We start from the raw sequence: 17,732 nt of genomic DNA on the forward strand, positions 1-17,732 counted from the left end.
GTTGAAGGGACCTTAAAGCTCCTCCAGTTCCAACCCCCTGCCACGGGCAGGGACACCTTCCACTAGAGCAGGTTGCTCCAAGTCCCTGTGTCCAACCTGGCCTTGAACACTGCCAGGGATGGGGCAGCCACAGCTTCTCTGGGCACCCTGTGCCAGCGCCTCAGCATCCTCACAGGGAACAACTTCTTCCTCATATCTAACCTAAATCTCCCCTGTTTCAGTTTGAACCCATCACCCCTTGTCCCATCACTCCAGTCCCTGATGAAGAGTCCCTCTCCAGCATCCTTGTAGCCCCCTTCAGACACTGGAAGCTGCTCTGAGGTCTCCACGCAGCTTCTCTTCTCCAGGCTCAACAGCCCCGATGTTCTCAGCCTGTCTCTATATGGGAGGTGCTCCAGCCTCGTGGCCCCTTCCTCTAGCTGTCAAGGAAGTCATGGTGGGTATCCCATTTCCTTCCTAACTAGTCTGTAGTTGGCACGTTCTGCTGAATCACAGATGTGGTTTGCAGCACCAGTTTGTTGATGTTGTGCATCAATGTGTCGTCCTTGGCATTTACTCATGTTCTTGCTTCCCCATCACCCACCAGGAAGTCTCTCGTCACAGCATATACTTGCAGCTATTTCATCTAAGTATCAGTGTTCTAAAGCAAGAGATCTCTTGCAACCATCTTGAGCTAAATGTTCAAGAGTAAATTTACCAAAGAACCATTTCATTTTTGTATGACCTATTTACCACACAGAGCTTTAAGGAACTGTTTCTGAGCACTGAGGTAGGAACTGCTCAACATCACGGGGCAGTTCCCACCATCACTGTCAGTTTGGATCCCAGGGTCAGTTTTGCAGGAGAAGTTGAAGATGGAGAACCCAGTTTAACAGTAATTGCAGCAGAGCAAGCGTTTGGGGAAGTAACTTCCTTCTGGGCAACTTATTTCTCTTCATCAGGGACTGCAGTGATAGGACAAGGGGTGATGGGTTTAAACTAAAACAGGGGAAGTGCAGGTTAGATCTTAGGCAGAAGCTCCTCCCTGTGAGGGTGCGGAGGCGCTGGCACAGGGTGCCCAGAGAAGCTGTGGCTGCCCCATCCCTGGCAGTGTTCAAGGCCAGGTTGGACACAGGGGCTTGGAGCAACCTGCTCTAGTGGAAGGTGTCCCTGCCTGTGGCAGGGGGTTGGAGCTGGAGGAGCTTTAGGGTCCCTTCCAACACAAACCACTCTGGGGTTCTATGATTTCTCTAGTATTAGGGCTCCCTTCATGTTGCTGGTACCAAGCAGTCGTGCACAGGCTGCTGCTCGGGGTACATGAGGTTAATGTTTCCTGTAGGAAGCTGTTGTACACCAAAGCTCTGTGTTAAAAATACTCTGGATGTTGATGTGCGTGTTTGTGGGTGGGCTGCAGTGATGGGGAGAGTCACAGGACTTCTATGTGAGTGATGCCTATATGCATGTAAAGTTCAGAAAGGTATTATTCACCACGTTTGGAATTTCAAGCTGTATGTGAGCAGTTTCCCTTCTTTACTCTTTCCTTCAGCCAGCGTTTCTGCACTGCCTGGTGTCTCCTAGTGTGTTCTTTTCACTTTAAGAAAAGCACTGTGGTTCTTTATGATAAATAAGAAAAGCTTGACAAGTGACATGGATCCTTTTGTCTCATTTCTCATTTTCAGAAATGCCCTGGCTGTCATTTCCTGACTTCAGCTGGGGACTTTTGCTCAGAAATGGTGTCTCCATAATGAAGAGGTTCCTATGGTGAATTCTTAAAGAAAACCTTCCATCCAAGAGGCATTATCAGATGTTGGCACTACACAGTGTCAGCAGAAGTAAATAAAGCTTTCAGTAAGTTAACTCCTGTCTCATTTGCTCATGGCTGTGGCTGCCCCATCGCTGGCAGTGTTCAAGGCCAGGTTGGACACAGGGGCTTGGAGCAACCTGCTCTAGTGGAAGGTGTCCCTGCCCGTGGCAGGGGTTGGAACTGGAGGAGCTTTAAAGTCCCTTCCATCCCAAACCATTCCATGATTCTGCCTATGGCTTATTTATCTTTCTTGGCCTGAAAAAAAGGTTGAAGAATAAATCTGCCCCCAAAGCCTGATTTGATCTGATGGATGTACAACCACAGTAGATGATGTAGCACTTGGCATGTTGAATATACAGTCAGAATTACTTGGATTGCCCATTCCATAGCAGGAATGATCTGGCTCCCTTCTTCTTTACACAAAATGTGATAGCTTCTGTGGGTTTCTTTTCATGGCAGTTCAAGATAGGCTGACCAACCTTCTTGAAACCATGATGTGTTTATGCATTCAGGGAATTTCTATTCCGTGACATTAGCTTTTGATGATGCTGGGAGTTTCCCACCCTTGATTTTACACATCCTTCACCAGAGATGGTTGTGGAGGAACAAGGGGGGATGCTTTGCTTGTATAAGATGGATGTTTTTACATCAGGGAAATGTTGATAATTCCTATTTCATGCCTGCAGAGTTTGGGTTGTAAGCAGGTATTATCAAGACAGCAGAAGTGAAGGCTGGATCACAAGTGATGCAGGTGAATGATGTCATGTTCCTAGTTTTCTTAATCTGACCTTTCTGGGGATAGTGAATTCTCTTGCAACATCAGTTGCTTCATAGGAGAGCTTCCTGAGGAGAGTTGTGGTTGGTTTACAGCTTCTGACATGACTTGCAATCTGCTACTGGCAACAATCCAGTGCTGGAAGAAATGAAAGGAAGAAAATGTCAACCAACCCTTATGAAATTGCTGCTGCTTCTATTACTACTGATAGTAGTGCCTCCTCGAGTGATCTGTTTTGTAACCTCACCTTGTGCTTCAGCTCTCCAAGGTAAGTAATGGTCTACTTATTATTTAAAGCTGAAGCTCTCAGACCTAGTGAAACAGGCATCTTGTGCTGGGGTATATCAGAGCTTTCTAAGCACAAGGCTCTTTGTCTCATTCCAGTAATAACCACTGAGCTTGCCATGGTGTCCAACTCCTCTCAGATGGTGTCCTTGAAAGCAGGAGTCCTTCTGTCACCTGTTGTTTTGGGTCCTGGGATACTTTATCCAGGAAGCCTGGCACCTGAAAATAGATATAATATTCTAGGAGTACCTGATAATTATAGCTCACCCTTTGGGAACTGTCCAAGGAGGAGCTCTGTGTTCTTAGAAATGCTTTTACCGATTCCTCATCCTTTCCCATTGTCTTTCTGCATGTGGCTTGCATAACTTCTGTTGGCATCACCAGAAAGCAAGATAGCAGAACAGGAAGCGTTCCAGGCTCTTACACTGCAGCTGGTACTTTGCTTTTCTTGCCTAGAACCACACTTAGGGTCTGTTGCAATGCTTTGGCAGGTCTTAAAACCTTCACAACCCAGCACTGCAAGCTTACCTGGGAGAGGAGATCAAAGGAGCTTTAATAGTTTGTGGTATTTCAGACTGGGGACCTCTGGGGGTGTCTCTGGTGACCTTCTCAGTGCCTTTCGTAATGTCCCAGGGTTGTTCAGTTCTCAGGTAGCTCCAGGACTGTTCCCACACCTACAGTGGCAGAGCCTGAGCTCACCAGCAGCCATAACCCACGGTTCATCACTGTCTTTACAATGATCTTTCGTGAAGTGAGAATTGTTATGTCTCCTTTCTCTTAAAACTCCTTCCTCTCAGCCTCTTTAGGGTAAGAAATGCACTACTTCAGCCTTCCATTCCTATGCTACAGTTTTTAAACCTGTTATTCTCGTTGCTTTCCTCTGTGCTTCACCAGTGCTGCTGCCTCATCAGCACAAGGTGACAATTAACACCTCCAACGTGCACGTTTTCTTCTCACATGTTGCTACATGAGAGTCATAAAACTGAGACTTATGGGATTAATCTCTCCTAAGTCTAAAGTCTGCATCAATGCTTGGACTAGTCCTTCAGATTCATCTAGTAAGAGCAGTGCAGGATGTGATCCCTCGGATTAAATGTATGCAGAAGCTTCAAGCAGCCCTGGGTGTGTTGGTTTAGGTACAGGAACATTGAGTGAGACCTATCCTGCTCTCTGAGAGTCTATACTGGAAAAGCAAATTCAGATTTAGTGTGGATACAGAAATGTGATGAATCCAGGGAAACCAGTAGGGCCGTGGCTTGGGGTTCTAAGGAATTTGGGCTGAAGGCCATGAACATGGGTATCAGAAAACACTAACTTCTGTGACTCTAGTGTCTTGGATGCTGAGGGTAAAACCGTGGGGATATTGTCTCTGTCTAATCTTCTGTTAAAGGAAACCACCCGGCCTGGGCATCCCTGTAGAGAGAACAAAAATACCTCCTGCCTTGAGCGCGGCGGCATCTCCAGACGCGGAGGAGCAGAGTTACACAGTTCCTTGGAGAGGAAGCGCCGTCGTCTCGAGCTTATCGCTCCTGCACAGTTGTAAACTCAGCCCTGCTCGCTCTTGCTAATAATAGCCAAGAGTAATTGTGTGCAGGCAGCCACATCAGCAAGGGGAAAACGGCCTCTTTAGCCAACACTGCCTTGAGTAATGAAGAAAAGCAAAGCATAAATATCCAACTCGGTGTAGTCAGTCTCCAGTGGCTGCTTGGGGAGTTTATGTCCCTAAGAAAAGCAGATTGGACATGAAGAAGGACTTGCAATGAGGGGATTTGCAGCCCTGTATAAAAGTAATTGCAGCAGCCTGTTATCTGGAAGCACTGCATGCTCTAGAAAGCTGGTCTTAGGAGGTGTCACCGGGGGCTGGACTCCCAGGCTCAGAGCAGTGCTGGCCACAGCCACCCTCTCCAGCTCTGCCCCACAAGTGAGGACTTGGGATCATCGGGTGCTCCAGCAGCAGCACAGTGCTGGTACAGGACAAGACTAAGCACCAAGGCCAGGTTGGACAGAGCCTTGGGTAACATGGTCCAGTGTGAGGTGCCCCTGCCCATGGCAGGGGGTTGGAACTGGATGATCTTCAGGTCCTTTCCAACCCAAACCATTCTGTGATTCTAGGGAAATGAGATTCTTGAGTCAGGCTGCTCCTGTCCTAAGAACCTATTAAAGTCTTCACCAACGTGCTTTAAAATAAGCTGCAGACAAAATGTGGGGACAAGAGAGGAAAGCCTCCACGCCAACAAGCTCCCAGCTCATTTCTTCCTCTTTTACAGTCTCATCTTTGTCTCTCATTAACTGTTTTTGCTGTAAAATCTACCGTAGTTTGGTGCTTAGCTGCAAGGAAGGTTGCAATGGGCACTGAAAAGCTATACATAATAGCCTAAGTGGGCTCTTATGTGCTATTCCCTCTCGACAGTTGTTACTATTACTGCTGTCTCACACTCACCCAGCACTGCTGCCTCTTACTTTTAAATACTCTGGATACTGGCAGAATAGAAACAATCACTAGTTATGAGAAGCAGTGAAGAAGCTGGCTGCTGTGGGGCAAGCCCAGAATCCATACTACCTTTGGTTACTGGCTGCTGCACACAAACCACAAGCAAAGCTGCTGTCCCAAAGACATGTCATGTGTCGCTTGTGTTGCTGCATGTTCAGATCCTATTTTGTTGTATAATCAAATGCCAAAACAAGGGTCTCAGCCCCAGTCTTGGGAATCTTCTAGATCTTCACATCATGCAACGCTTCTCCCTGCTGATGAGAGAATTGAGGTCTCCAAACCCATAGCATGGATCCCCTTTCTGCTCTAACCCTCCTTGCTCCCAAGGGAAACCTTTTGAGGCTTGAGGCTGTCTTGGAGCACTGCTGGTCTGGGTGAGTATCCAAAAGAGGACTTCAAAAATAGGAAGCAGAGCCCTAAAATCGTTTATTGCTGTCCAAGAAAATGAATCTTGACTAAAGGGGCTACAAGAAACCTGGAGAGGGGCTTTGGACAAGGGCCTGTAGGGTCACGACAACAGGGGATGGCTTTAACCTGCCAGAGGGGAGACTGAGATGAGCTCTGAGGCAGAAGCTCTTCCCTGTGAGGGTGCTGAGGCGCTGGCACAGGGTGCCCAGAGAAGCTGTGGCTGCCCCATCCCTGGCAGTGTTCAAGGCCAGGTTGGACACAGGGGCTTGGAGCAACCTGCTCTAGTGGAAGGTGTCCCTGCCCGTGGCAGGGGTGGGAGCTGGAGGAGCTTTAAGGTCCCTTCCAACACAAACCAGTCTGGGGTTCTACAACTGCACAAGTGCTTTCTATGCCAGGGTTTTTACTGATGCAATTATAAGTGTGAGCTGGCTCTGGGCTGTGATCCCAAGGAACTATAAAGAAGGGTAGGCTCTGCAGTTAGATTTATGGCATCATAAACCAGAGAGGCCATACTGGAAACTCTGGTCTTGAGATGGCTTTTGTGACACTGAACCTGAAAGAGAGAAAAAACCTGTGGATGTGTCTTTTTTCATGGAGGTGTTGGCAATCTGGGAAAGAGACCAGGTATGTTAAATAAGAAGGAGGTTGGAGAACTGGAATTCTATGGGAAAATGCCTCCTCTCTCTAATAACTGGCAAAGCTAATCCCACATTATCTTCAGCCTCTTCACTCTGGACAACCTTAGGTGCTTGTCATACTCTGTGCAGGAAAATGGTGAGATCAGTGTATGTAGAACTTGACCAAACCATACTTGAACAGGAGTGAAAATAAGCTGAAAATAGCTGAGGAGCATCCACAGAGATGGAGAAGTAGGTGTAAGGATGAAATGGAAGAGAGGGGATATTCAGACGAAGGACCAGAAATCTGTGCTCTGGGGGATGCTGCAGGAAGCCACTGTCCCAGCAGCAGCAGCTCTCCAGAGTGATTGCACCAGTGGAGGTTTTGGTGACTACACAAACTCTAACAGAGCTTTTCCTCACAGGAATTCTCCCCAAACTCAGACTGGTCTAATCTGGCTCCAGAGGAGCTGTGGCAGCCAGAGCCCAATAAAAGCTACTTAGAACAAACTCATTGCACTATCAATATTGTCCCCAGAGCCATGGGAACCAGCCCAGCTCTTTATAAGCCGTGTAAATCTGGTTCATTGCATGTTACTGAACAATCACCATTGCAAAGACTCACATTAAAGGAAAGCAATGGAGGCAAATTTTGTTACTCTGAAAGAGAGGGAGAGAAGAAAAAGGCCCAGCAGCTGTGTCTGTGTTCTCCCCTTCAGTCTGCACCATCAGTGTTTAAAAACTGCTCACTCAGTTCCGCTAACTCAGGGTGGTTTATTTACAGCGTAGTGGGTGAATCAGTCACTTTTCTATGGGCTTAAGATGAGAATAAAAACTGTACGGAAGAAGACAGACACATCCACTTTTTTTCCTGATGATATAGGATGCCAAGAGGCTGGGATTCCACCTCTTCCAAGCACAGGCAGCCACCAAGTGCCACCAGGCAGCAGAGGTTTTAACTCTGAGGCAGCTTGGATGTTTTGTGGCAAGAGAATGGGTACCAGGAACACATCTTCTGCTGCACGACCACGTGCAGCTCCTTCATCTCCAGCATGCTGGGCATCAGCCTTCCCATCTAAGCCCAGGAGTCTGAGGTATCAGAGTCTTCTTTGTTGTGATGTTTGTTATAAAATGAGCAGGAGTTGGTGTGCTCAGGAAGTCCTAAAGCTTCTCTGACACACTTTTCGGGCACATTTCCTCCTTCCCACATTGGCTTAGGTGATAGGAGCAACGTGTTGGATGACCTGCTCCATGAGATGTGCTAAACACACCAGCAAGGACATGTGGCACATCCACTTATGAAAACATAATCTGTTTGTGGTCCCTTCAAGTCGATAGTACCTTTTCCCACTTGCAAACCTCCTGGTTGTAATGCAACCACGCTCCCACAGGAGAAAAGCCTTCACTGAGCCAGGGCTCTTCTTTGTGCATGGACTCTATCATGGCACCCAAAACCACACAACATCTGTGGCCCAAGGCTGGTGGCACTTTCAGGCCAGACCTGTCTGAGGCTGTTGGCCAAAGCTCAGAAGCCACTTACACTGCTGGTAGTAACTGCCCATGTCACCAGGCAGCACCAGCTAATTGACCCAGGCACCCCCATTCCCCTTATGTTCTCCTGTGGATCTTTCCCAAGGCAATCCTTCCCTGTTACTCATCTGTTCTCTTGTTCTGTCCCAGAAGTCACCAACCAAAGACAAGGTGAGCTGCTAAAACAGCCTGTACAAAGTCTTCTGCCCTCTCTCCCATGGCCTCACAGCACCTGATCCAGCACATCCAGCAGGTAACTCAACAGCATTGTCCTCACATTATTCCTTCCACGTTTTCTCTTTCCAGACCCGGAACGTGGGCAGGTAAACCTTTCTGTGTCTGCTCCATCACCACAGCTCCCTTTCCCCACACTTCCACATCGTTCTTCCCCAGGCTGGATATGGCATGTCCTAACCAGCCCCTAGCATTCCCATGGGTGTGCAAGCCAGGCTCCCTTCCCTTCTGCTGGCCAGAGGTACATTTGTACTTGCAATTAGTCTTTTCCCAACCCTTTTGACATAGGATCATGGGGCACAGTCTGGATCAACATGAGAACCTCGGAGAAACGTGCTGATGTTGGTTTTTAAAGAGAAGATAGTTTGTTCATACTGAGAAATGCCTCTCTGGGGACCTTTCTGGTACATTCCAAATGTCCATGCTGCTCCCTTGAGAGAAGCTTTGGTCCTGTGTGTGTTCTTCTCTTCGCATAACTAAGAGCACTTTGAGATGGGTGGAAAGAGAACACTGTGCCAGCCACAGCCCCTCAACAGCCACTGACTCATAAATGTGCACTTTGACAAGCCCGTGATTTGATCTGCCCATTCCAAACCCATTAGCAACATGTGGCCTTGGAAACACACACCTGGATGGGACCCTGAGACATCATCTCATACATCCTTCTCCCTGAGGCAGGAGCAACTCTACCTACAGCATTCCTGAGTGGTATTCTGCCTAACCTGTTCTTAAAACCTCCAACTCCAGAGCTGGGGAGACTCTGGGCTTGTCTCTGTCCCAAAGCTCTTCCAGTATTATCACATCCCACCATTACGAAATGTTCTTGGTGGCTCCTTTATCTTCCTGTGATGTACCAGGAAGTGACCTTCCTCCTGCAGAGATTCTGGGTCACTGCAGGTTGGTTACACCAGGCCTGTTGCGTGGCAGAGCCCCAGGTCTCAGTGCTCGTGGCCCTGCTCCAAACCTACCGATTAGCACAAGGGAATTCCACTGCTGTTACAGTCCACATCAGCTGCCTCCACATGTCTGCCTGCGTTGGCACTCCCTGCCCCGGCTTCAAGGAGCAGCAAGCCCCAGCCAAAACACCTTCCTGGGTCTGCAGCAAGAGTTACGTTCATCTCAGTGACTGGTGTAAGTCATCATCTGGCCTGGATCCATGTTTCATACCTGTGTGAGGCCAGTGACAGAAATCCAGAGCACCCAAAACTCAAGAGTTTTGGGCTAAGATACCATTCACACAAGAAGCAGAGGTGTTATTTTCCCCACAGCGTGCATGTGGTAGCAAAGATCCCCCCAAAAATGCAAGGACACTGCTGAAGCAACAACTGGAGTGTGACTGTAGAGCTGATAGTCGATCCTGAGCTGACCTGATGCACATGCCAATGCCTCAGATGGCTCTGCAGACAAGGCCCACCAGTTAGCATGTGCTTTGCATACTTTCATCTTCACATGGGTATTAGCATGGCTATCACTTCCTGCCCTAAGAAGTCATCTACTATTGCTTTATTCTATTTGTAAATAGGATAAAATTGGTGGCCATGTTTCATTCCACCCATCGGATGAAGTTATTTCTGTATTTGCCTAGGAGTAAATCTACAGAGTGCCTGGAGCTCTCCGGCCACGTAGGACACATCCCCTTCCACAGGGCCTGGAACCGCCTGCTTTTACAAGGGAACTTGTAAAACCCCAGTAGTGGATGTTGGTGTAATGACAATTTAGCATTTTTAGCACACTGACATACCCATGGAAGAGGTTTTTACTAGGCACAGATGGTCCTGAAACAAATTACATGCATTTTACAGCAACCAAAATAAAACCATGATCAATATGAAAGTGTAGTGAATTTCTGATCCACCAAATCTTTAGCATAAAATGCATAATAAACATTTAAGATCCTTAATGAAGGAATATTACTGAAAATATTATGCTTTCCAAGCTGCTCTTAACCAGCTTCTGTTAACTCTTCTCCTAGTACCTGTCCTCATTCTATTTTCCATGTTATCTGTTGGGTGCATGGAAAACATCTTCAATTTTGACAGCTTCAGCGCATCAGACGTCAAGTCCCATCTTAAGGCTCCCTCCTACAAAACACAGATTTATACCCATTTTTATCATTTCCCTCTGCATTAGAAATCCTTCTTTATATTTCAGGTTCCTACTGAAGCCCCAGGCTGCTTGGGGACAACAGCTGCCTTCAAGGGGAGGGACTCTTCATCAGGGACTGCAGGGACAGGACAAGGGGTGATGGGTTCAAACTGAAACGGGAAGTTCAGGTTGGAGATAAAGCAGAAGCTCTTCCCTGTGAGGGTGCTGAGGCGCTGGCACAGGGTGCCCAGAGAAGCTGTGGCTGCCCCATCCCTGGCAGTGTTCAAGGCCAGGTTGGACACAGGGGCTTGGAGCAACCTGCTCTAGTGGAAGGTGTCCCTGCCCGTGGCAGGGGGTTGGAGCTGGATGAGCTTTAAGGTCCCTTCCAACCCAAACCATCCTATGATGTTATGAACACCTTCTCCCAGAGCAATGCTGTGATCCGAACAGATGCCTCTGAGCCCTGATATGATAATACAAGAAACCTTTAGCTTCTATGTATCAGGAAGAGTAATAAGTGTAAAGCTGAGTTCGGTTCATCGACACCCACAGGGCAGCCATGGAAAGGAGCAGCTCTGTGAAGCCTGTGTCCAGGGCAGAAAGCGGGCGGTCAGTCGCTCTAAGACAGCCTTATCTGTGTTCTGTGAGGAGCAGCAGGGACACCCGTCCCTTGGCATGAGCCCAAGCCGCGTTTGAGGAGCTCCAGCACAGGAGCCACAGCTGCTCCACGCCCGCAGCCCTCCGCTTTACAGCTCCAGACAGATGGCCCCTCGCACACCCGCCACCTCCCGATGCGTTCTTTTAATATCTTTTTATTTTAACCCCGCATTAGCTCAGCAATATTGTTTCTCCTACCCCAAACCCACCAGGGCGGCGTGCAGGCGGGGAAAACACGTCTCCGCTGCCAAGGTGGAATGTTTTAAACGGCCTTTTTCCACACAAAACCGCTCATCGGGACCATAGCCCCGACCCCGCCGTCCCGCCGCCCCTCAGCGCTCTCCCGCCCGAACCCCTCTTCAGCGCTGAAGGGGAAGAACGGGCGCGACCTCCCCAAGATGGCGCCCGCACCCCCTCACTCACCCCCCACCCAGCGCCCCCCGGCCCCGCGGGGCAGCGGCACCGCGACCTCCTCAACATGGCGCCGGTGGCCGCCCGCTCCCCGCCGCCGCCACCGCCGCCTCTCCCCTCGCCCCTCCGCCGCCACCGCCTCGACCTCCCGGTGCGGCCCTCGCCCTCCTCATGATGGCGGCGGCGCCGGGCTATGACGCCATACGTCGTCCTCCTCCTCCTCCTCCTCCTCCTCCTCCCCCCCCGCTCTCTCCCTCTCCCCCCCGGCCTCCTCCCGCCGCCGCCGCCGCCGCCGGTCCCCGCCTCTCCCGCTCGCCATTGCGGCGGCTCAGGGCGAGCCGCGCCGCGTCCCCGCTCCGCTCCCTCCCCGGCCTCCGCCCGCCACAAGGCTCCACGGCGCAGGCCCGCCGCAGCGCAGCCGCTCTGAGGTGAGTGTCCTACCGCGCAATCTCCCAGCTCCTCCAGCCCGGCGCAGCCGCAGCAACGCGGGGGCCCCCGCCGGCCGCCCAGGCACCCCCGGCTCCGGCGCCCGCGCCTCCCCTCAGCGCCGCCGCGGGGACGCCTAGGCCGCGCTAGGCCCCGCCGTGGGGAGGGGAGCGCGGGCCGCTCCCGCCCGGCCGCCGGAGGGATGGAAGCCGGGGAGGGGGGGGGTGCTTGGCGGCGGGGCGGCGGCCGCGGGGCCTGGCGGGGGCATCACCCGGCTGAGGGCGGCGGAGCCCCGGGGGGACCGAGCGCCCTCCCACGGAGGGGACAGCGGGGCGGGAAGGGAAGCGAAGGGGAGGGAAGGGCGGGCGCGGGCCCACGCGTCTGGCCGGGCCGGGTGTTGCGGGCTGCGGGAGCAGGTTGCTCCGGCCCCGCTGTGAGCCCGTCCCGCTCCGGGGAGGGGACTTGGGCCGCGGTTGCGGCCATTTGCGGCGCTTTGCTTTGCTTTTCCCCGTTTATTTTCTTCCCCTCTTTTATCCCTCCTCTTCCCCCCCCCCCCCCTTTCATTAGTTATTTTTCCCTTTTCGTGTTTCTGACTGCAAATGGATGCCTTGTGGCAGCGTCCTGGGCCGGCGCTGCCCTTTTGTATGTGAGTTGTGGAGCAGGGCAGCGAGTTGAGATGCTGGTAATCGCACAAGCAGAAAGATCTTTTTCCTCTCTAATATACCTCAGAAAGGGGTATAAATCGCGTCTCTTTGTTCTTGGGTTATACAACATCTGGCTCAGGAGAGAACCTGGTTCACGACTGAGGTGCTCAGAACCTTCTTAGTGTAAATAGTAATTACAGGGCAGAAGTATTCGGCTCAAAAGTCTTCATAGGTGTGGGGTTACTCAGTCTTGGCTTTCTTGCAGCTACAGTTGATTTCTGGAGTGTGGGGAGATGTTTTCTGTGCACAGCTTCAGGGTTTGGATTTCTGTTCTGTTTTTTTCCTCCTCCATTGGAATTATCTTCATTATTTCCAGAATTCAGGATTTTTATCTTCAGAAGAGCATTGCTGGTGTGGTTTGTGTCTCTAATGCATTAGCCTTGCTGCTGTCCAGGCACGGTTTTAGACCCTCTTCCTATGTAGTGGGCATGGTGAGAGTGTTTTCAGTGTCGTGGTGGCTGTTGTGTAGTCATTCTTTTTGGGATTCATTCATGACATCATGACAGCTTGTGTTCGTCCTTACTTTAAGCAATGGCATCACCTTGTCTTCTGGTTCATCTGCATCACTGTTGCTTATCTTTAAAACCTGTTATGTTGAACTTTTAATGGCTTGATATTGAGGAAATAGATGAGAAATTGCTCATTTTTCATGTTTTTCATGCTCGTGAAACTGGGAGCAACCATTTTTTCATGTTGAAGGTGAAAGAGAAAGTATGATGGTGGTAACTGTGGAAAGGTCAGGATTGTATTAACTCTTTTCAGGGTTTTAATCTTGTCCATTGTGGATGAGTGTTATAGTGTAGCCTTTAAATAATCTCATACGCTCATGTAACGTTCTGCATGTGTTTACTCTTTTATAGAGTGTTGCAGTTGGGTTTTACTGTGTTTTACTGTATCACAGTTGTTTTTCAGAAGTCTCACGTCATTAATGTGCAGGCTTTACGATGAGGTGTGGGCTCCTACACACAGACCATAAACACAGCGAGATGGGGAACCCTCTGCCTCCTCCAGTACGTGTTCTGTGCAGTCCTTACAACTCCGTGTACTGTAGTAGCATCTGTGCCTTGCAGAGTGTGTGGCCTGGTGTATGTTCACGTTGTATAGGTGGAATGGAGCATGGGTCTTGTAAAGCGGTGTTGGTTGGCAGCCTGGATAGAGCCAGTGTTGGGGGGGGGTGTAGGCAGTATGATTTTTGGCATGGAGCCTTTCAGTTGAATCAAAGTCTTTCTGTGGACCCTGTTACCTTGTGGTGTTAACATCATCCACGGATGCTCGCTTGGAGGTGACTTGGCTGGGCAGTGCTCTGTGTGACAGTGTGTAAGTTATCTGGCACAAGTCTGTGTGGTGGATGTGGTCTGTGCCATCCAGCTGAGCTGCCCAGGGTGCCAGAACAACACATATCCTGAACCCAGAGGTAAATGAGCCATCCTAGCGAAACACCAGCTATACCAGTGAGAGTCCTTAGTGTGCGTCATGTCATCTGGTGGTTCTCCTTCTCTATAGCTCTGTTGGGAAAGCGTGTGGCATAAATTTATTCATGGGGGATTAAGCTGCAGTGAGTGAAGGCCACTCTGCTTCTGAGCGAGGTTGGCCACGCAGGGGCTTTGCCTGCTGTAATATTGCACTTGGGTTAATTGTCTCAATATCCCAGCACGAAATCCCCACAACTGGTTGGTTGCAGAGGTGTTGCCTCTCAGAATCCAGGTATTTTGGTGTGAGGATGACTACAGGTGTTGGAATTCCATAGTTTTTCTGTTGCTCAGGAGCCTGAATCATCTTTTCTTAGGCTTAAACCAGCCAGTTTCACTTCTGGCAAGCTCAAGCCTGGAAGATTTCAGCCTTGTAAGTGAAAATAACCCCAAATGGCTGCAGGAGCTGGGGTTGGGAGCACTGGGGCTGCCTTTATTGTAAATCCTGTTCTAGGCTACATCATGTCAGACTTCTGCTGCCATTTCCATGCTCTGGGAATATTTCCATTGCTGCTTGTGCCTGCTCTTCATGTACCAAGTGAGGGCGATTTCCATGCAGCTTCTCAGGCTCTCGGAGGCTTTGGGAATTACTATTCTTTTGCCTTACTCTGATCTGGGAGTGTATCTTCTAGGAAGGAGCAGAGCGCAGTGACTCTGCTGTGCTCCTGTATCCCTTTTACCAGGAAAATATAATACAGACTTTCATATATTGCTTGTGTGGATGACTTTGAATACAAGCAGTACTGTAACATTTAGCCTTGGACTTTATCTTTCTTATGCTGCTTCTAGTAGATCCATCTCATGCTGCTTGAAGTAGATCCGCACGAAAAAAATACAGTGAAGATTTTTTTGTATTACTGGTTACCTGGTGCTTGAGTTATTTAATAAAATCATTTTAAAAATGCAACCCTTGGTCATTTTTAATAACTTCTGCTGCATGGTGGGGATCTTACTCTTCCTATGTAGTAGTTACTGTCGTAGAAAGATGGAAAATGGTGCTGAGGTGGCACTTGAAACAGATACTTGTGACTCACACGATTCCTCTAATGAATCATAGACTCACAGACTGGTTTGGGTTGAAGAGACTTTAAAGCTCATCCAGTTCCAACCTCCTGCCACGGGCAGGGACACCTTGCACTAGAGCAGGTTGCTCCAAGCCCCTGGGTCCAACCTGGCCTTAAGCTTGAGCTTCATTAGCTCTTGGATACAGAGGCATTTGTTAAGCATGTTTGTCTAAAGTTAGGACTGGCTACAGTTAATTGTGAATCAAAATGAAGGATAAAAGTTTCCACTTATCCCAGTTCAGTTTTCACCCCAGATTCAGAGCTCTGCTGCTGGTTATTGTCCTCTTTTGGATCTTCAGTAAGACTCTTCATGCTGAAGGTCTCACACACCACTGAAGACCAGTGGTGTGAAGCAGTCGGGTGGTACCTAGGCTCTAGCACGGTCTCTTGGCACAGGGACATGTTTGTGTTTAAAGCTAATCCATCCTCTTACGATTTGGAATACAGTTATTAGAGTCTCAGTTTAATGGTTTCTCACATTCCCACTGTTGAACTGAAACAGGGGAAGTTCAGGTTGGAGATAAGGCAGAAGCTCTTCCCTGTGAGGGTGCTGAGGCGCTGGCACAGGGTGCCCAGAGAAGCTGTGGCTGCCCCATCCCTGGCAGTGTTCAAGGCCAGGTTGGACACAGGGGCTTGGAGCAACCTGCTCTAGTGGAAGGTGTCCCTGCCCGGGGCAGGGGTTGGGACTGGAGGAGCTTTAAGGTCTCTTCCAACCCAAACCAGGCTGGGGTTCTATGATTCTATCCATGCAGACACTCACCTCTGCCCCGATCTGTATGTCACTTGCTTTAGTGAGTGAATTTGTGTGTCAGCTGTTGTGAACCTCTTCATCAGTTCGTTTTGCATGTGAATCCAAACCAGATAAATAGATCCCAACACCCCTCTGGTTTTCAGGCATTGCAAACCATAAAATGCTGAACATTATTGGCATCTTCTCTTTTCCACCTGAAACTTCAGCTTCCACCAGAAACTCTCACTGCTTTCCAATGTAAAACTTGTACCATTAGCACTGGAGTGGAGAAAGGTTTTAAAGTTGAGAGTCATGCAGGGCTTTGTACCATGAGTAGCAGGAACCTCTTACCTGTCCAAGCTAAACCTGGACCATCCTGCTTTGGGGAGAATTCAGGTCTATCTGTACCCACCGCAGCAATTACAGTGGGGTTCAATATTCGTGGTGTCTTGCTAATTCTGGCCTTGTTGCCTTTGCTTTGTCTCAAAAACTAGTGGGGCTGAACCAGTTTCCCGTGGGACAGTTCCATTGGGGAGGCTGAATGGAGCCATCCATCCTTGTGGGATAGCACCACTTGCCAGGAAGCCTCAGAGCCCTCTATCCTTGTGGGAATAGTACAGTTTATAACTAGGAGCAGACCCTGTGTTCTCACTAGGAGTGTTACTAAGAGAGGAGCTGGGAGAGGGTGCCCAAGTGATTAATGCTGTGCACCCACTTGGTTTTGGAGGTCACCTGAGGTGTTCAGCTTCATGGGAAGGACTTCTCTGTCTGACACTGGTTTTGTAGCAGATGAGTTGCCTGCCAAACTCCGAGGAGGAGTTCCTTCTATTGACAGTAGGAAATGGGGAGGTGGAGGCTATATTTGGTGGAGCACGTGGGAGAGTGATAGGCATCTTCATGCACATTGACATTTTGATGTCAATGAAATACCGTGGTGGGGTTTTTTCCTCCTGGAAGAAGGATGTAGCTGTACAAAGACTCTTAGGATGCTTCTGATGGAAGTTGTATTCCGTCTGAGAATTGACTCTATAGAATGAGAAGTCCAGTGTCTCTTTTCCTTCCTGTTTATCATCCTTTCTTAGAGAATATGCTGCTTTTGGTGAGTAAGGGAGCCTATTTTTGTGCTGAGGGATGAAAGCAGGTGCCTCCTCAGTTCGGAACATGGTGCATTCTGCCCTCGATGCTGAGCTCTGAGCCTCTGCTCCATTACTCACATTATTTTTGTTGGTTGTAGATTACTTTCTGCCTCTCTGAGGCTGTGTGTAAGGCAGATGTGTGAATTATTGTATCTGTTTGCTCGGTGTGCTGGCTCTATAAATAATGAATGGATTACTCAGATGCTGCACACTGAGCACGACTCGGAGGGTAACTCAACTTTGTCAGTCCCATTAGAAAATTCATAGAATGAATCATAGAACCCCAGCCTGGTTTGGGTTGAAGGGACCTTAAAGCTCATCCAGTTCCAACCCCTGCCACGGGCAGGGACACCTTCCACTAGAGCAGGTTGCTCCAAGCCCCTGTGTCCAACCTGGCCTTGAACACTGCCAGGGATGGGGCAGCCACAGCTTCTCTGGGCACCCTGTGCCAGCGCCTCAGCACCCTCACAGGGAACAACTTCTGCCTTATACCCAACCTAAATCCCCCGTGTTTCAGTTTGAACCCATCACCCCTTGTCCCATCACTCCAGTCCCTGATGAAGGTCCCTCTCCAGCACCCTTGTAGCCTCCTTCAGACACTGGAAGCTGCTCTGAGGTCTCCACGCAGCTTCTCTTCTCCAGGCTCAACAGCCCCAATGTTCTCAGCCTGTCTCCATACGGGAGCTGCTCCAGCCCCTGCTCATCCTCGTGGCCTCCTCTGGGCTTGCTCCAGCAGCTCCATGTCCTTCTGATGTTGGGGACCCCAGCCCTGCACACAGTGCTGCAAGTGGGGTCTCCCCAGAGCGCAGCAGAGGGGCAGGATCCCCTCCCTGACCTGCTGCTCACGCTCTGGGGGTGCAGCCCAGCACACGGGGGGGTTCTGGGCTCAAGCACACACTGAAGCCGGGTCATGGGGAGCTTCTCATC

At 49.8% G+C, this 17,732-nt stretch overlaps 1 protein-coding gene and 2 long non-coding RNA genes across 6 annotated transcripts in view; 2 read left to right on the forward strand and 1 right to left on the reverse strand.

The window, feature by feature from the left end:
- The first annotated feature begins 7,107 nt into the window (after nucleotides 1-7,107).
- On the forward strand, nucleotides 7,108-9,951 carry LOC115605047. The gene is made up of 2 exons (XR_003990488.1): nucleotides 7,108-7,453; nucleotides 8,040-9,951. It is a non-coding gene; the product is annotated as an uncharacterized LOC115605047 (long non-coding RNA).
- LOC115605046 lies at nucleotides 9,866-12,114 on the reverse strand. The gene is made up of 2 exons (XR_003990487.1): nucleotides 11,718-12,114; nucleotides 9,866-10,204 (listed from the first exon to the last, which is right to left on the reverse strand). It is a non-coding gene; the product is annotated as an uncharacterized LOC115605046 (long non-coding RNA).
- The window catches only part of NRF1 (nuclear respiratory factor 1), a 74,626-nt gene continuing 68,453 nt past the window's right edge, over nucleotides 11,560-17,732 (forward strand). Inside the window, exon 1 of one of the 4 annotated variants that reach the window (XM_030478831.1) lies at nucleotides 11,560-11,704. The gene's annotated coding sequence lies outside the window, so the exon portion shown is untranslated. The remainder of the gene's footprint in view (nucleotides 11,705-17,732) is intronic. The other 3 variants (XM_030478833.1, XM_030478830.1, XM_030478832.1) reach the window with 3 other exon arrangements.

This window comes from Strigops habroptila, chromosome 3 (genome assembly GCF_004027225.2).
Source record: "Strigops habroptila isolate Jane chromosome 3, bStrHab1.2.pri, whole genome shotgun sequence".
NCBI classification, from domain to species: domain Eukaryota; kingdom Metazoa; phylum Chordata; class Aves; order Psittaciformes; family Psittacidae; genus Strigops; species Strigops habroptila.